This window comes from Anser cygnoides, chromosome 9 (assembly GCF_040182565.1).
Source record: "Anser cygnoides isolate HZ-2024a breed goose chromosome 9, Taihu_goose_T2T_genome, whole genome shotgun sequence".
Taxonomy (NCBI): Eukaryota; Metazoa; Chordata; class Aves; order Anseriformes; family Anatidae; genus Anser; species Anser cygnoides.
Window position 1 is genome coordinate 8,662,014 of NC_089881.1, and position 15,316 is coordinate 8,677,329.

Consider the following 15,316-nt stretch of genomic DNA (forward strand, 5'->3'; position numbering starts at 1 on the left):
TCCCCAGGCTGTCCATCTCAGCCAGAATCGTAAGCAGAGCAAAATTTGAAATTGATTTGTTTTTCTAGATGGAAAAAACACCAGCCTACTCCTACATTTCTTTTGATGCTGAAAACAGTCATCTGCTCTAGTTGATGAAAGCAGAGAAACTGGCCGTTTCAGGGCCTTGGTAGACATGCTCTATCAAGTGTTCCTTGCAAAATTGAAGTTAGACAGCATGAGCATAAAATCTCTAAGAATGGCCTTTATGGCAAAGATTAATTGGTGTGGTTTCTTTGGAAATATGGCACTGTGCAAAGTGTATTCAAAATACTCTCTAATGGATTTGAATATCGGTGCCCAGTAGCCCAAAGCAGTAAGGTAAAATACATAAAAGAGAACGAAAACTCAGTTTTGGATAAATAATCAGGGCCCAGAAAGACAAAGAATTGTTAATGCACACATCACACCTTTGCTACAGCTGTTGCCCTGGGACTGAGCGCTCTCAGGTGTCCTTCACCCTACCATCCAGTTCATTCCTCAGATGAGAAGTCTGCCAGCCAAATCCTGCATATTGACAATTAACAGATCTCTTCCAGGAGCAGACAGGTAATGAAACTAAGCCTTAAAGGGTTAGGTTCATCAATAATCTGCCTTTAAAATGTCCATTCTTTACATAATCAAAAGCATTACCATCCTTAGGCACTCGTGACCAATCACAGAAACCCCCTTTGGTTGTAAGTCACCACTTGCACAGGGCACCAGGCCAGGCCAGAGCTCTGTGCCCAGCCCTGCTAATACTGCTAAAACATGCTTAGCAAGCCACTGGGGCCTCGGTTCCACATCCCTGTACAATGATGGGGTATCTACCTTCCTGGTTAAGTGTTTTAAGAGCTGATGAGAAGTGATGTGTAAGAGCCTGGTGTCCTCAACATTTGTGCACAGTTAAGAACTAAAACTGGTAAAGAGCAGAACTGCACTGCACTTCCTATCAAGAGGCTTTCTTCAGCTACACTCCTCACAATGCAAAAAGAGAAAAAACACAACTATAAGCACCTCCCGTGCGAGTCTGCACAGAGATAACCATTGGAATTACAGATGAGGTCCTGAAGTAACACAAATCCAAGTCAGTCAATTCTAAAGACACATACAACACTGGAACAGATTTTCCTTTCTGGTACTTTATTTCTTAATGTTGTAATCCTTCTGAGGAGCATGATCGAGTCTTAGGAGCGCACCTAATACTACCTTCCTTAATAAGTTATTGGGGGTATAGTTACAGAGCAGGACTGGGGCTGCCTTAGGATCAATTTCTGAAAGCACACCTATTACTGTAACAGCCTCTCACTGCCTGGCTAAAACAAGCTGCATGCTCCTATGGGAAAGCAGACTGAGTAATTAGCTTTGAAAAGGCAATGCAATGAAATTTGATCTCACTCTCCCTGCCCTCAAGACTGCAACAGGAAATAAGAATTTTCTAAAATGATCCTGCAGTGTGCCATTCAGGAGTTTCCATCCACAGTCCAGTTCCACCCAGACTTAAAATTGCACTTTTTTTTTTTTTTCCTTTTTTTAACTGGCTGAGAAAAGGTGATGTTAAGAAAAGAAGACAGACAGTGAAACTGACTCTACTGCAAACACTGGCATGCTCTCTGCCCTTATTTCACTAGTAGCTTCATAGGTTGTTATTGGTTTTAGCGATATATTCCCACATAATGGTCTTCATCTCCTCAAACTGGCTGATTTCCCTCACGAAACAGGGAACTCTTACAGTCTCATACCCTGGGCAAATGAGGGGAGAAAAAACAGGCGACGGCAGGAAACAATTTAGTTCTGCTTTTGGCATTATTTTCCCTCTTCTGAAGTATATCAGAAGACCAGCACAGCTGCCTTAGTAGTTTGAAGAACAGCTCAGATGTGCATATACATTTAGGCATATACCAAAACATCACTGAAGGTTTCTGGATGACAAGCCTTCCAATGAAAGCAAATACCCTCAGGTACAGATGAAGGAGCATTACGCACGGCTTGATCTTGCATTATCTTGTATGGGGTCAAACACATGAAGATGTTAGAATAGGTATTGCCATACTGCTTGGGTCTGAGAATACACCCGATACCAACTGCCCCCTTTCCAGGTGACAGCTTGGCACTTTCTCAGTTCTCTACTCCAACAGTCTCACGGTGTACTGAAAGTCATGGGAGAGGTTAGAGACATCATCAAATCTCCCCATCTTCTATTCAAGTTCTCCCTGCATCTCTGTAGTGAGTTTACACGGCAAGGTTTTGGTAGCAGGGGAACATAAGGGTGGCTTCTGCGAGAAGAATCCAGAAGCTGCCCCATGTTAGGTAAGGGCCCCGCTGCTGGCCAGAGCCAAGCCAATAAGTGATGCTGTTTGCGCCTCTGTGAGAGCAGATTTAAGACGGGGAAAAAAAAACGCTGTGCCACACAGCAGCTGGGAGAGTGAGAGGAGTGAGGAACAGCCTTGCAGGCACCAAGGTCAGTGAAGAAGGAGGGGGAGAGGTGCTCCAGGCATGCAGCACAAGTCCCCTGCGGCCTGTGGAGAGGCCCCTGGTGGAGCAGGCTGTCCCCCTGCAGCCCATGGAGTACCACGGTGGAGCAGGGTTCTGCGCTGCAGCCCGTGGAGGAGCCCCCAGTGGAGCAGGTGGACCTGCCCTTAAGGAGGCTGTGGCCTGTGGAGAACCCCTGCTGGAGCAGGCCCCAGGCCGGAGCTGCAGCCCGTGGAGAGGAGCAGGGGGTCTGGGGGGAGCTGCTGCCCGTGGGGGACCCAGGTTGGAGCAGTTTGCTCCTGAGGGATGGACCCCGTGGTACGGAGCCATATCTGGAGCAGTGCTTGAAGAGCTGCTGCCTGTGGGCAGCCCACGCAGGATCAGTTCAGCAAGGACTGCATCCCGTGGGAGGGACCCCACAGCACAGGGGACGAGAGTGACCGAGAAGGAACGGCAGAGAAGCAGCGCTGCACACTGACCATAACCCCCGTTCTCCCGTGCCGCTCGGGGGGAGGAGGTGGAAGAGGGTGGATGGGGGGAAGGTGCTTCTGGTTTCTTTCCTTTGTTCCTCACTTCTCTAGCTTGTTACTAATAGGCAACAAATCTTACTATCTCCCTACTCTGAGTCTGTTTTGCCTGCTATGATAATTGTTGAGCGATCTCCCTGTCCTTATCTCAACCCGTGAGCCCTTTGCATCGCATTTTCTCCCCATTCCTCTTTGAGGAGGGGGAGTGAGAGAGTGGCTGTGGTGGAGCTCGGCCGCCCACCCGAGTAAAACCACCGCAATCTCACAGAAAACTGCTCAATTACCCTTACCACACACAAAAATGGGAGTTAAATTTACAGTATTTTATCACCCACAATGGGCTATATTCTGTGAGATGGAGACCATACTGAAGTAGAATTGATGAGCTTTAGTAGGTGAATCCATGGCCACATGAGAGGGATACATAGAACAACTTCCTAAAACTCTCAACAAATAAAACAGTGATAAAATGATAGCAGGATCAGCAAAGAGGAACAAACTAGAGAAGCTATGCCTGGCCTGGTATGTTACACTGTCACTCAAAGCACCTATCTTGCAACAGATCTGTCACAGCAAGGTGGGAAGAGTGAGCAAAATCATCTTCTCACACCACATCCCCTTGCACTCAATTGCCAAAAAAAAGTCAACTGTAGGTGTGAGGACAATAGGAAGAATTCCATCTCCAAGAAAAATAAAAAATAAAAAAAAAATCAGCATTTAATTTCATCAACAGTTTCCCACTCAATAATCCCTCTGTGGTTTTAATGCAGCACGGTTTATTAAAAACAAGTTTCTTCATCTCACAGAATACCCTGGTTTAACCCTTGTTTTCAAGACGGTCAGCTGCAATATTCAAAGTATGCTGAGTGCTGCTCTTTGTGTCAAAGATAGAAGCGTGATGCATTACAATTATAAAAGCCGTGCTCAGCGTGAGCTACTTATCAGCTGGGATCTATAGGCAATCTGTCAGCAGAAGGCAAACCATTCAAAATAGCAAAAGGCATATGTTTAAATATAAAAGGATACAGTTCACTGCCAAATTTAAATTTCAAATTTCTGATCAATAGGTTGTCATTTCACCTTAAACACTGATTTTGGCTATGCAAAAGAACACTGACAATTTTCCAATTTCATGTCGGAAACTGACAGAAACTCAATTGAAAATGAAGGGTTTTACAGATTTACATCATCAAGCAACGCATTTGGATTTTTGGTTTCTCGGGCTAAGCAGAGGGTAAAATTCCCCCCCAAATGTATGCAGGATAACACTCCAGAAAGATGGCCCAGGAAGTCTGGCACAGACACTCGGCATTCCCTAGCTCAACAGAAGCGAAGGCAGTGGACAGAGAAGGAACATGGGGCCGCACATGACAGAAAACATGGCAGGAAGGCAGATCAAGAGGCACTGCCAGGCCTCCTGGCACCCTCCAAGGGTGACCACACAGATGGGCTCCTGACCAACTTCCAGGTTTGAACAGCTACCGAGACAGGAGGAAGAGCAAGTAGCAGGAAGAACAGAAATAACTTCTAGGGACCTTTCCTGGCAGAAAATTGTGAGGATTCAGACTGCCACTCCCACGACAGGTAACTTGCACAAGCCATCCAGTGAGGAGAAGAGAACTTGACCTCCTGTACAGCATGGGAAGAAGAGAAACTCTCCTTTCCTCCTCTTCTACTGAAAAGGGCTCTTCTACCTACTAGCATGAATGCTGTTTCCAGTAGCAACTTCTCACTGGAGAGCATAACAATTATGCACCCTATGGGCACAAGTTGACTCACACACTGTGTGGTAGCACTGGGGACTCATAACGGCGCATCACAGCGCTAATTAGCACGGAAGGGAACAGAAGGGACCTCTCACAGTTCAGATTCTGCCCCAAAAGTATTTAAAAAAGCAGCTGTGGACCAAGTCTCTTTTTCCAGGTTTCACTAAGAAATCTCTAAAGGACTGGAGTGGGAAAAGATATTCTGACACCTACATCCTGCCACAGACATCTCCACGTGAAAATATTCAATGCAGAAGTGCTGCTTGAAAGTGCTGCTTTGCCCTGGAAAGCAAAACCAAAGAAATGAACTTTGTAGTTTCAGGGAGATTTGACCGTTTTCCCATGCTAAGAATAAAGGATGTCCTTATTTTTTCTAAGGGTATCAACCCTCAAGGGTAACAAGCTATCTTCAAGATTATCAAGAATTTAATTCATTTGTGCATCAAATGGAAAACAGGCTCTGAAATTTAGAACAAACTACTCCCAAATGTAACAGAACTCACACCTTAAATCCCCAGTAAACTTTACTGAAATCTAGGCATGGTTAATAACTGAGACAGTTTAGAATTACTGGTATTTTTGCCCTAATTATTTAGAAGTGCACATTTCTTCATAGTAGAATCTGATAAAAAGTGTTTTACTGCACAGTATTTCATGTTGAACTGCTCTTTTACAATGCAATTGCTCACATTTTTAATGGTAATATGGTAACAACCCTCTGCTGAACTGACAGAAGGAGAGAGAGAGGAAAGGAGGAAGGAAGAAGGGGATAAAAAGCACATTAAAACAGTTTGCTAGAAGATCATAAGCATTAAGTAACCTTAGTTCAAACTTCAGTACCTGGGGAGTGTTGAAATGACAGTTTAGGGTACCTGAATACTCCAAGTGTACATTTAAAAAACAGCATGGGTGGATCTTTTGAATTTAGTATTTCAAAGTCCTGCACAGTAATGAGAAGTCTGAGAATAACTGCATCATACCTCCATAGAAGGTACCATAATGCAAAGTTTCAGTTTGCGATGACCTTTAGTATCTCCTCTGAGCACCCCGCTGCACTGTGGTAGGACCAAAATCACCAACTTACAATATCCCTCTGCAAAACTGGGCAGCACATCTCATATTTATCGTGGCAGAACACAAACATGCAGTTACTGAAGAATACTTAATAGTCTGTAAGTTCACGTGGTCACCAACCCTATTGTACAGGCATGCACTCAGGTCAGCTACTCATGATGCACACACCATCTGAACATCAGCCTTACAGAAAAAACAAACAAACAGAAGAACCCCCATTAGGCACCTTCTAGGTAGAGAGCAAAAAAAAAAAAAAATCATTTGAAAGTAGGAATGAAATAATGAAATTAAGCAGTGGAGTTGCTTATCAAAGCTCTCCTCATACGGGAAGCCTGACAGTTCGTCATACAGAGACTCAGCTACTGGCAGATGATGAAGATACTCTTCCTTCAGATTATCACAGTACCGTTGTCATCTTTTTTGGGGGGACAGGACTCCCAAGTCTAAACAAATCTCTATAAAGACAATATCCATATTGGATACACGCTTGAACGTAGACACACTATGTCCAAGCAACAGTTTGTAACCCTTTTTTTGCAAGACAATTTTGCACTGAAAAAAAATTTCCTTGATCATGCTATAGTAAGTCAGTTATGTGTGGGACACCCACAAGAAAAACAATTTTCAATGTCCAACGTTTTTAGTAGCTTTAGTAGCTTTGACCTTAAGTCCTACAAATCATCTCCCAGACAATGACAGAAAAGCAAGGTACAGCATCTCTCTGCTATACCTCTGCTTACAAGGTTGTCAACCACTGTCACGCATTTCTCAGTCTTGAGTTGCTGTTATCAGTGAATTGAGTTGCTCCTTACTGAGACATCATTTGCTAGTGAATATATCCACAACTTCACACCTAAATGTCACATTATGTCTTTTTTACATCTTTGAGACAATGCAAGAACTCCTTAGAATTCATGAGAAGGAACTGACAATATCCCTACACTGTGCTGTACACGGAATCTTTCTGGAAAAAGTTTTAGGGACTTTGAGGCAGAATATGTACCCACATTTCTAAAAATCTCACCTCACACTTGTACTGTACCAATCACTTGAACCATACAGCAATACAGGTCCTAAAGAGGGGAGGGGAGGGGAGGGGAGGGGAGGTGGTGTTGCAGGGTGTAAACCAGAATGATATTGCACTTTCTCTCTTTTTCCTGTGGATTCCTAAGAGGTAGTTACACACCACTCTACCTTCAAAAGCAATTGATGCAACTTGAAGTTTTCTGCTCCCACCAGTCCTTCCCAACAGAGAACTGCAACAGGGTAGGATACTGATGTACACTGAGATTGAAATCCATGCATTCCATTTATGGCAGTTTTATCCTGACTGACACAAGAATGTAAATCTGGATCCCATGAATGACTGAAGTGGCCTGGTGCCAGGACGCAGCTTTTCATCATTTCTAAATCCTAACTAATGAATAAATAATACAATATGAACCCTACTGCGGTATCTTGCAATGCATTGTTTTTGTTGTCTGAAATACAGTGAACGGGATTATCTGACTATTGCTTCCCTGGGTCTCTCACAAAACTAGTGTTTCTCAAGAGGGTCTTTCAAATAGTCACATTTCCAATAATGCACTCAGTAACTCTCCAGAACAAGACAATGAAGCTACAAGATTTCCCTTCAAATGGCTATCAGCATATCCGATCATCAGATAAAAGTACAAAGGATTTATGAACAAGTTCTGTTTGAAGTGATGCCCCTCCTCACCTTGCTTCAATCAGGGAAAAGCAGAGAAACAGTTAAATCAGCACACTCACGCAAAGTCTTATGCCTTTATGTTTAAAAATCAAAATCTCAAACACTTGGATGATCCTTATGGGTCCCTTCCAACTCGGGATGCTCAGCCGGTTACAGAAAAACACTGTTCCTGCCTATGGCTACCAGCAGATGATGTCTCTTGCTGGCACTAATCATTAGAATGGGCATAGATGAAAACACTTAACAAGCGAAAAATACTGCTTTGAGATGCCCACATAAGACCAACTACCTTATAATCACTAAGCTATTAAGACTTTTAGAGCCTTCAGCATGTCATACATTTTGACTTTCAGAGGTCAGGAGGAGCTGTGCAGCGCTGCACCTTGCATGCACGGCAATGTCATGTGCTCAGCTGACACCCGGTGATGTGGCCTTGGCAGTGGCACCATTGCTTCCTCAGCAGCAGCCTCTCTCCTCCACCTATCCTGGCACAAAATCCTACAAGATAGCCCCAGTTACAGGGATTGAGGCAGGAGAAAGAAGCTTATCAGGAAACCACTGGAACATTTGGCACTGTCCTGAGTCAGACGGAGGAAAGAAATTTACAATTAGGAAGGCAGACAAACAAAATAACTACAAATTAAAATTGTGGGAAATAAAAATTCAAATGAAGACATCACTTGTAAATATGCACTGCCCTCTCTCTGAGCACCTTGTCTTAGTACCATACCTCAAACAGTACAGCCTTCAAAATGGCACAGATTACAGTTCAGGACTGAAATGCTTGTGGCTCATCTGATGATGGCAATCCCTGCTGTTTTTCAGCTACTGCCAAGCACTAAAAGTAATAACTTCACCAAACACTTTTCTGAAAATAGCTTTGCTAATTACTGCAGCTTTCACAAGAAGATGAGAGAAATGTGAGGCAGCAGTGATGTGGGCTACCTGATCACATCTGAAGGGCGGCCACAGCAGTGAACCACCCTATTACCGTACACAATGGAAATGGCTTTTCCCTGCCAGAACCTTGTATTTCTCAATCACTTTCTGATCTTGTTTAACTTCAAAAATTGAATGTTTCCCTAGAAGGGGAAACTAGAAAATTAATGAACACAACCCGATCAAGTTGTGATCTTTCTAGCTTAACAACAAAGCTATTCTGAATAAACCCACTCCTTTTTGCTTGACACTAATTGTCTATCATTCCTTCAAGCAATCATACTCATGTTGTTTACAAGCATCTTCAACAACTAGGCCTGCATTTGATTTCTCATTCTGCTATGCAGCTGATTTCACTTTTTTTTTTGTCCTTTTGATTATTTAGATTGTTACTGAAAAAGAACTTTAGATGGCATTTATAAACATCCTGTCATTACCACTGGAGATTCAATGCCTGGAAAAATCCTTACTAATGAGTAACTTCAGCATTTTCTCCAACACACTTCAAAAAAAGCATGGACATGATGCAATAAGGCACAATGCCACAGAGAGGTTTCACAGAAAACTGATGCAGACCAAATCCTCCTAACAGCTACGATTTCTGACTGCAGCTCAAAAAGTAAAAAGGCTGACTAGCACTGTTTAAAGGCTTTAATCTGTGACACATCTGATTAAATTCATTATTATACATACGTAATTATAATATACAAGTTCAAATTGCTGCAACACAATCAGATACAAATATAAATACACAAAGGCAAAAGGTGTACTTCTGTTTACTTGGTTTTCATAAATTTCTGTAAGGCATAACGACTTTGCAAGATGTTTTCAGAACAGTCCTCTGCAGACTGTGCTGATCTCCAAAATTAGCAAAAGCCACTATTGCTAAATGTAGGAGCAGAGACTAGTCCTGTGACATACTTTGTCAAAAACCCAGAGGTGGGACGTATTTATAGCTGTGTATTTCAGACAACTTAATGATTTAAAACAAAAATGTCAAAAATGTATACGAACACTTTATCAATAAAGAACATTTTTTTGTCGTCTTTGGACAAGATACAGATAGGAACAAAGAAAGTCATATTTATTTACCTGTGTGTAGGCACACTGTCTTTCAATCACAAGAAAAGCAGAACCTAAGTATTTGGCCTCAGAACATTTTTGATGTTATATTCAGGTCCTACTCCACATGGCATCCAAACCAATGCAATTCAGACCTCCCAGAAGATGACGAAATACCGTAAGTGAAAGACAGACGCATGCACCAGGCACATGCAGAGGTTAGCTGTTTACCTGCAGAAGGTCCCCTGGAACAGGACATGACTTTCTCCTGCTCTGACCAGAGAACAAAATTTGTGATACAACAGCATCAATGCATTTGAAGGTTAGAGAATACATTTTGACTTATCCAGTCAAACTGGGGAAAGGGGGATTTAAGGAAAAGAGGTGCTGCATATGAACATCTACTTTTTGTCACTAGCATTTAAAGATGAAGTTTGCAGTAAGTACACAAACATAAATTGCCTGACATCCAAATAATCTGCTTCTAAAGTCTAGTTGTGCATGGTACCACTTCACCCCATAAGGAACACTTGTAATCCAAGATTTTTTTTCTTATTCACAAAATGACATATTCACACAGGCTGCATTCCAGTTCTGATCATATCTACTCTGGAAGTATATTAGAAACAATGCTGGGTTGTGTATCTGAAGCTTCTATTACTTCTGGTAATAAATCTCACCGTCCTTTGTCTTTACTACAATGTCCACACACAACAGATGAGCACAGATTGTTCAGAGACGTCCCGAACCTTTCACACCTGCTCACCTCTGTTCTCTAACCTGCTGCACACGCTGCAAAGAACTGTTCTGGATGGGCGGGGATGTGGGGGACAAAGTCTGGAGCAGCTCTGAACAAGGGAGCTATGATACAGCTAACCCAGCTGATGCCACCCCCACCTCCAGCACAGACATATCTCTGAAGAGATACTGATACTGCTTCAACATGCCTATCACTTCAATATGCCTGCCCAGGAGTAATGGAAATTGTCCAACCAAAAGAAAATTTACAGTTCTTACCTAGAAAACAAACTTTACAGTGTAATGTGCTAATAAAAAGCAAAACAAGTTTTTCTGGTATTATCACCACCACCTAAAAACATCCACTACCTCGTTACGGTTGCAGTCTCTGGTTTGGGAACCAGACTTGAGCTGAGGGACCTGCTTAGCATTTGCTGGTGTGTGGAAGAGAGCAGGGCCACGAGGGCACTCTTGAGCCATTTCCTTGGCCATCTCTATCCAAGCACCAGAGTTGCTCGGCTCCCACAGGGCCCCATGTCACAGGTACCCAGACTCTACCTTACTTTTGCTATCCTGCTTTGCATTCACCCAGTCCTCCTTGATTGCACCAGCAGTTTGGTGTCCATTGCTTTTCACTGGCTATCTCTTTTCAGGATACAGTGCGTTGTCAACCTTAGGACTACCCAGAACAATATACACCTAAATGATTTGGGAAAAAGGAGTGAATAATAAATAATAATAAAGCTATTAAGCTATCTGTGATATTAAAGATAAAGGCCAAATGTTGCAAAAGGAACTTCCAAGACTGAACAAATATGAAAAAAATTAGAAACTTAATTACATATAACGAAAAGGTGAACTCATACACATGGCAAAAAACAATCCTAACTTTACAAACATGACTAAAGACTGAGTCAGTACTATCCCTTACTGCCTTTAAGTAGTAAGATTAAGTTAGCAAAAGGCAAACTCAAAACCAAACAAAACTTCTACACTTCCCTCCCCCCTACTGTCAAGTCAGGAATTCCCTGCTACAGGACACTGTAGATGCCATAAAGCTTACAGGGGTTCAGAACAAATGTATCAATGGAAAAACAATCTAACGTGGCTTATAAAACACAGAAATACTGCTTCCAGTTCAGGAAGACCCTGAGATTAAAAGTGCTGGTGGCTGGGAGACTATTCTGTGATAGTGTGAATAGTACATCATTAGCTCATTTTCACATCATCTTATGGATTTCAACAGCCAGAACCTGAAATAAACTACTGGGTGAGACATACCTTGGCCCAATGTCTTGTAACCACTTGTATCTTTACCCTCAGTAATCCTGCTGAACAAACCTAACACTCTCTACCTCACTCTTCCCTCCTGTATTTCTTATCCACTTCATTTCCCAGTTAACGTCACACTGTACAAGGTACATATCCAACAGGTTCTGGCCAAGAAGGTTCCGAATTATTTACAAATCATAACCATGAAAATCATTAACTGTATGATGCTCTCTCGCAGCCACCTCTCTCTGCTCTTTGCATGAGGTTTTGAAAAAGCATCTGTAAAGCCGCCTTTCCTATTTTGCTTACTTACACAAGTAATGCACAGCAATCTTTCATTTTCATTTCTCAATTATCTGTTTTCTGCAGCCTGTAAATAACTACATTAAGACACATTCAGCCAAGAACATCTAGTTAATGCATGTATGCAAGTTTTAAAACTGGCATTGCTGTAAGCGTTATTTCACAGGTATTGTTCATCCGAAGCAGAGGCATATGAAAAGAGCAGGTTTACCTTTTTCTTGACGATGCAGATATACTCTAAAGAAAATAATTTGAACACTTAAAATTAAGTTCAAAAGATAACCCTGAGATAGCAAAAGGCAAGTTCTTAAAGGAATATGTAGATATTTAGCAGTGCATTTACTGCTGTTATTAGCACAAGTCATGTGGTTGAATCTCTGCATAATGCTTTGAAAATACAGCTGTTAATGTGCTTCTGCAGACAAGATGTAATGATGGAAGGGGATCTCAAAGCCAGCTGTCAAATTCCTCAAAGACATTTAATGATCAAACTTGAACCTGAGCCACAAAAAGGTAGAAAATTCTGACTCTTATCTGAACAGATCTAGACCTATTTTTGAGACCGGTCATTTAGTCCTACTTTTAACAGCCAAATCAGAGTTATACTTCCTGAGAAGAGTTGTATCAGACTAATGAAACTATGCTGATTAGGGCTAAGCAACGGCTTTTATGTTCCTTCACTAAGGAGGGGTCTCTGTGGAAGTCCTCTCTCTCTTAGGGGTAAACATTCTCTAACTCAGTGTTACGCTCTGCACAAAGCCCATCCCAGGGCCTCAGGATTTGAATCAAGAGGAGTCACTCTGCTGCACTGCAGCCCCTTTTAGCAGGCCAGTGATGACCAGCAGGTCTGCAATCACTTGTAATAAACCCTGTCTCTTTGGTGAGGAAACACACAAGAAATGCATAAAATAGCTTGTGCAGGCAGTGAAAAGGTAGTATTTTTGCAAGCACCCCATGAATTTGTATTACATCTGTTGCAGGAATAGCCTGTAATACAAATGGGAGAAGGCCACCATGCTCCAAGCCAGTGCTCTTGCATGGTAAAGCACCATAATCCCTTCCAGTGGATAATAATCCAGAACAAGAGCACGGCAGCCACAGTATTTGATAGAACAGTGATGCCCACTCTCCTATGCTCAGTCAGCTTTTAAGAGGCAATACGAAGTAACAAATATCATGAAGTACATTTGAAACCATTCTAAGTATGTTTAATAGGATAACCTAAGTTATGTTACTGGCCCTAGTTTACAACCGACCACTGGAAATTCAAAACAAACAGAAATAAATATAGCTCGTTAGGTTTTGCTCTGCTAAAAGCCCAGTGCAGGAATACAAAGGACGCAGCAAACATAAGAACAGATGCTCCTGGTCTGACTACAGATTTATCTGACCTCATATACTTTCACTTTCAGTGGCTAATAATTTTTTACTTACTCTTTCCTTAAGCAAAACTATAGAATGTTTATTTCTCCGCTATACAGTCCAGGAATCAGTGGCTGAAGGATTTCTAGAAGCTGTATCTGGACCCTCAGGCTTCTTGTCACTGATAGAAACTCTCATCCCTGAACTTGTCAGTTACTTTTCTAAATCCATTTCCAGCCTCCACAGTAGCCTCTGGCAACATTCTATGATTATTATTAGGAGATGTTTGAAAAAACACCTCTTTCTGGTTTGTTTCAAACATGCTCACATTACTGCATCAGTGATGTCTTCTAGTTTCTGTACTGCACGAAATGGCATATAATCTCATCATTCACTTCCACAGCGGTTGTGACATTACAGACCTCTGGTCTAACTTCATCACCGCACTCCTTCAGCTGTCCCTGTCTATATAACCTACCCTGAAACATACTGCCAGATGTTTCTTACGAAGTCTTTGCAATACTCTGAGCCTTACTCTATTGTATCCAATTATCTCTGCTATTTATGTTGTTAATGAACCAAGCATTGTAATCCTTTCATTTGAGCCAACAACTCAGCTTCTCTATCTCAAATCTCCCAATATCAAACCACTCCTGACAGACAGCTCAAAGAAGACAACTTAAACTCAGACTGACCTGCAGAGCAGCACTGACACACAGTTAGGGGCATAAATTCATTCCAGAAAGGGGAGCTAGTGAAATCTCTTCCCTGCTTTTCTCCAAAAGTGAACAAGAGAGCTTTCCTGGAGGGTCATGCCACCCTGATATGTAATGGTGTGATTCCAGAGGAGCTGTGCTTCAGTCACAGATTACCATCAGTCCATGGAGACCTATACACTTACAAAAACATCCAAGGAAGGTATTCTTTTCCCCAGCAATTATCAGATTCATGTTTTACCTGTGAGTAAAGAAGATGGTGACCCAAGGCAACATTGTTATTAAACACATATAACTTTAGGCTGTATTTCTTTCCTAATATTACACAGTGCATGTTAGACAAGATTAGATACCAGGATTAGACAAGTTTGTTTGTTTGTTTAAGCAAACAGGTGAAAATTAACGCACCTAAAGGCAGCAACCACCAGCCAGATGATGCATTTTGAGAACAGTCAAGCTGTTGGTCTCCTATGTCCTTGAAAATCCTGGAACTGTGCAGCTCTAAGGTCAGTCAAGGTAGTACTTACTACAGGACCAGGGCCAGGGCATGTTTTTTCCCTACGAAAAGGAAGAAGCACGGTATTTAGAAACAACCTGGCTTCTACGTTTTAGAGTCTAAAGTAAGTAGCGGCTCTCTCAAAATGAATGTGTAGTTTCTTTAATAAATTGCTTGAAGGGGCTGTACAGCTTCCAGGAATGAGCAGATTAGAAGTGGAGACTCTACATTCAAGCTAATACCTCAGCTTCACAGCTCCTCATCTCCCAATATTGGGCAGAGGTTATACAAACACAGGCATCTTACAGAAGACTGAACAAGTTTTCTTCCAGCTCTGTGATTCTGCAACAGAGGGAAATTATAGGCAACTGTAATGAGGAGTGAACCCATGACAGTTCTGGCACTGTACTCAGAGTATTGTTTGGATGGGAACATGCTTCTTGAATAGTTGGTGTCTAACGTGTGGCAGATTCCAAAAAAATTAAAACTCTTCTATCAAGTCATGCAAGAAAAAATTGTTATTTGCAGAGTGACTGGAAAGCCAGTACTTTTTACTGTGCCACTGATTCCTATGGGTTATGCAAAAATATAGAAATAAAAAATATAGTACATAGTACAGAAGTGGTAAACTGGTGCCTTAACAGAAAGGTAAAACCATAAAACTGATTATTCACATTTAATGGCAGAACTTTTCACATCACAATTCATTGAAATAAAATTACAGTCAAATCAAAACGAAAAATTCCACTTGGCATCTTAGCTAAGCCCCAGTTGTGGCACTGATTGAAACAGAAGGCTGCCATGGCCAGCTAGAATTTTATGGAAAATTGACCAAACATTATTTCTTCAAAAGCAGGAGC

The 15,316-nt window shown here is 41.9% G+C and overlaps 1 long non-coding RNA gene across 1 annotated transcript in view; it reads right to left on the minus strand.

Annotated features, from left to right (window-relative positions):
• The window catches only part of LOC136786314 (uncharacterized), a 135,291-nt gene that overhangs the window by 98,461 nt on the left and 21,514 nt on the right, over nucleotides 1–15,316 (minus strand). The window contains exon 2 of the long non-coding RNA XR_010833693.1: nucleotides 14,369–14,518. This is a non-coding gene — a long non-coding RNA (uncharacterized lncRNA). The remainder of the gene's footprint in view (nucleotides 1–14,368; nucleotides 14,519–15,316) is intronic.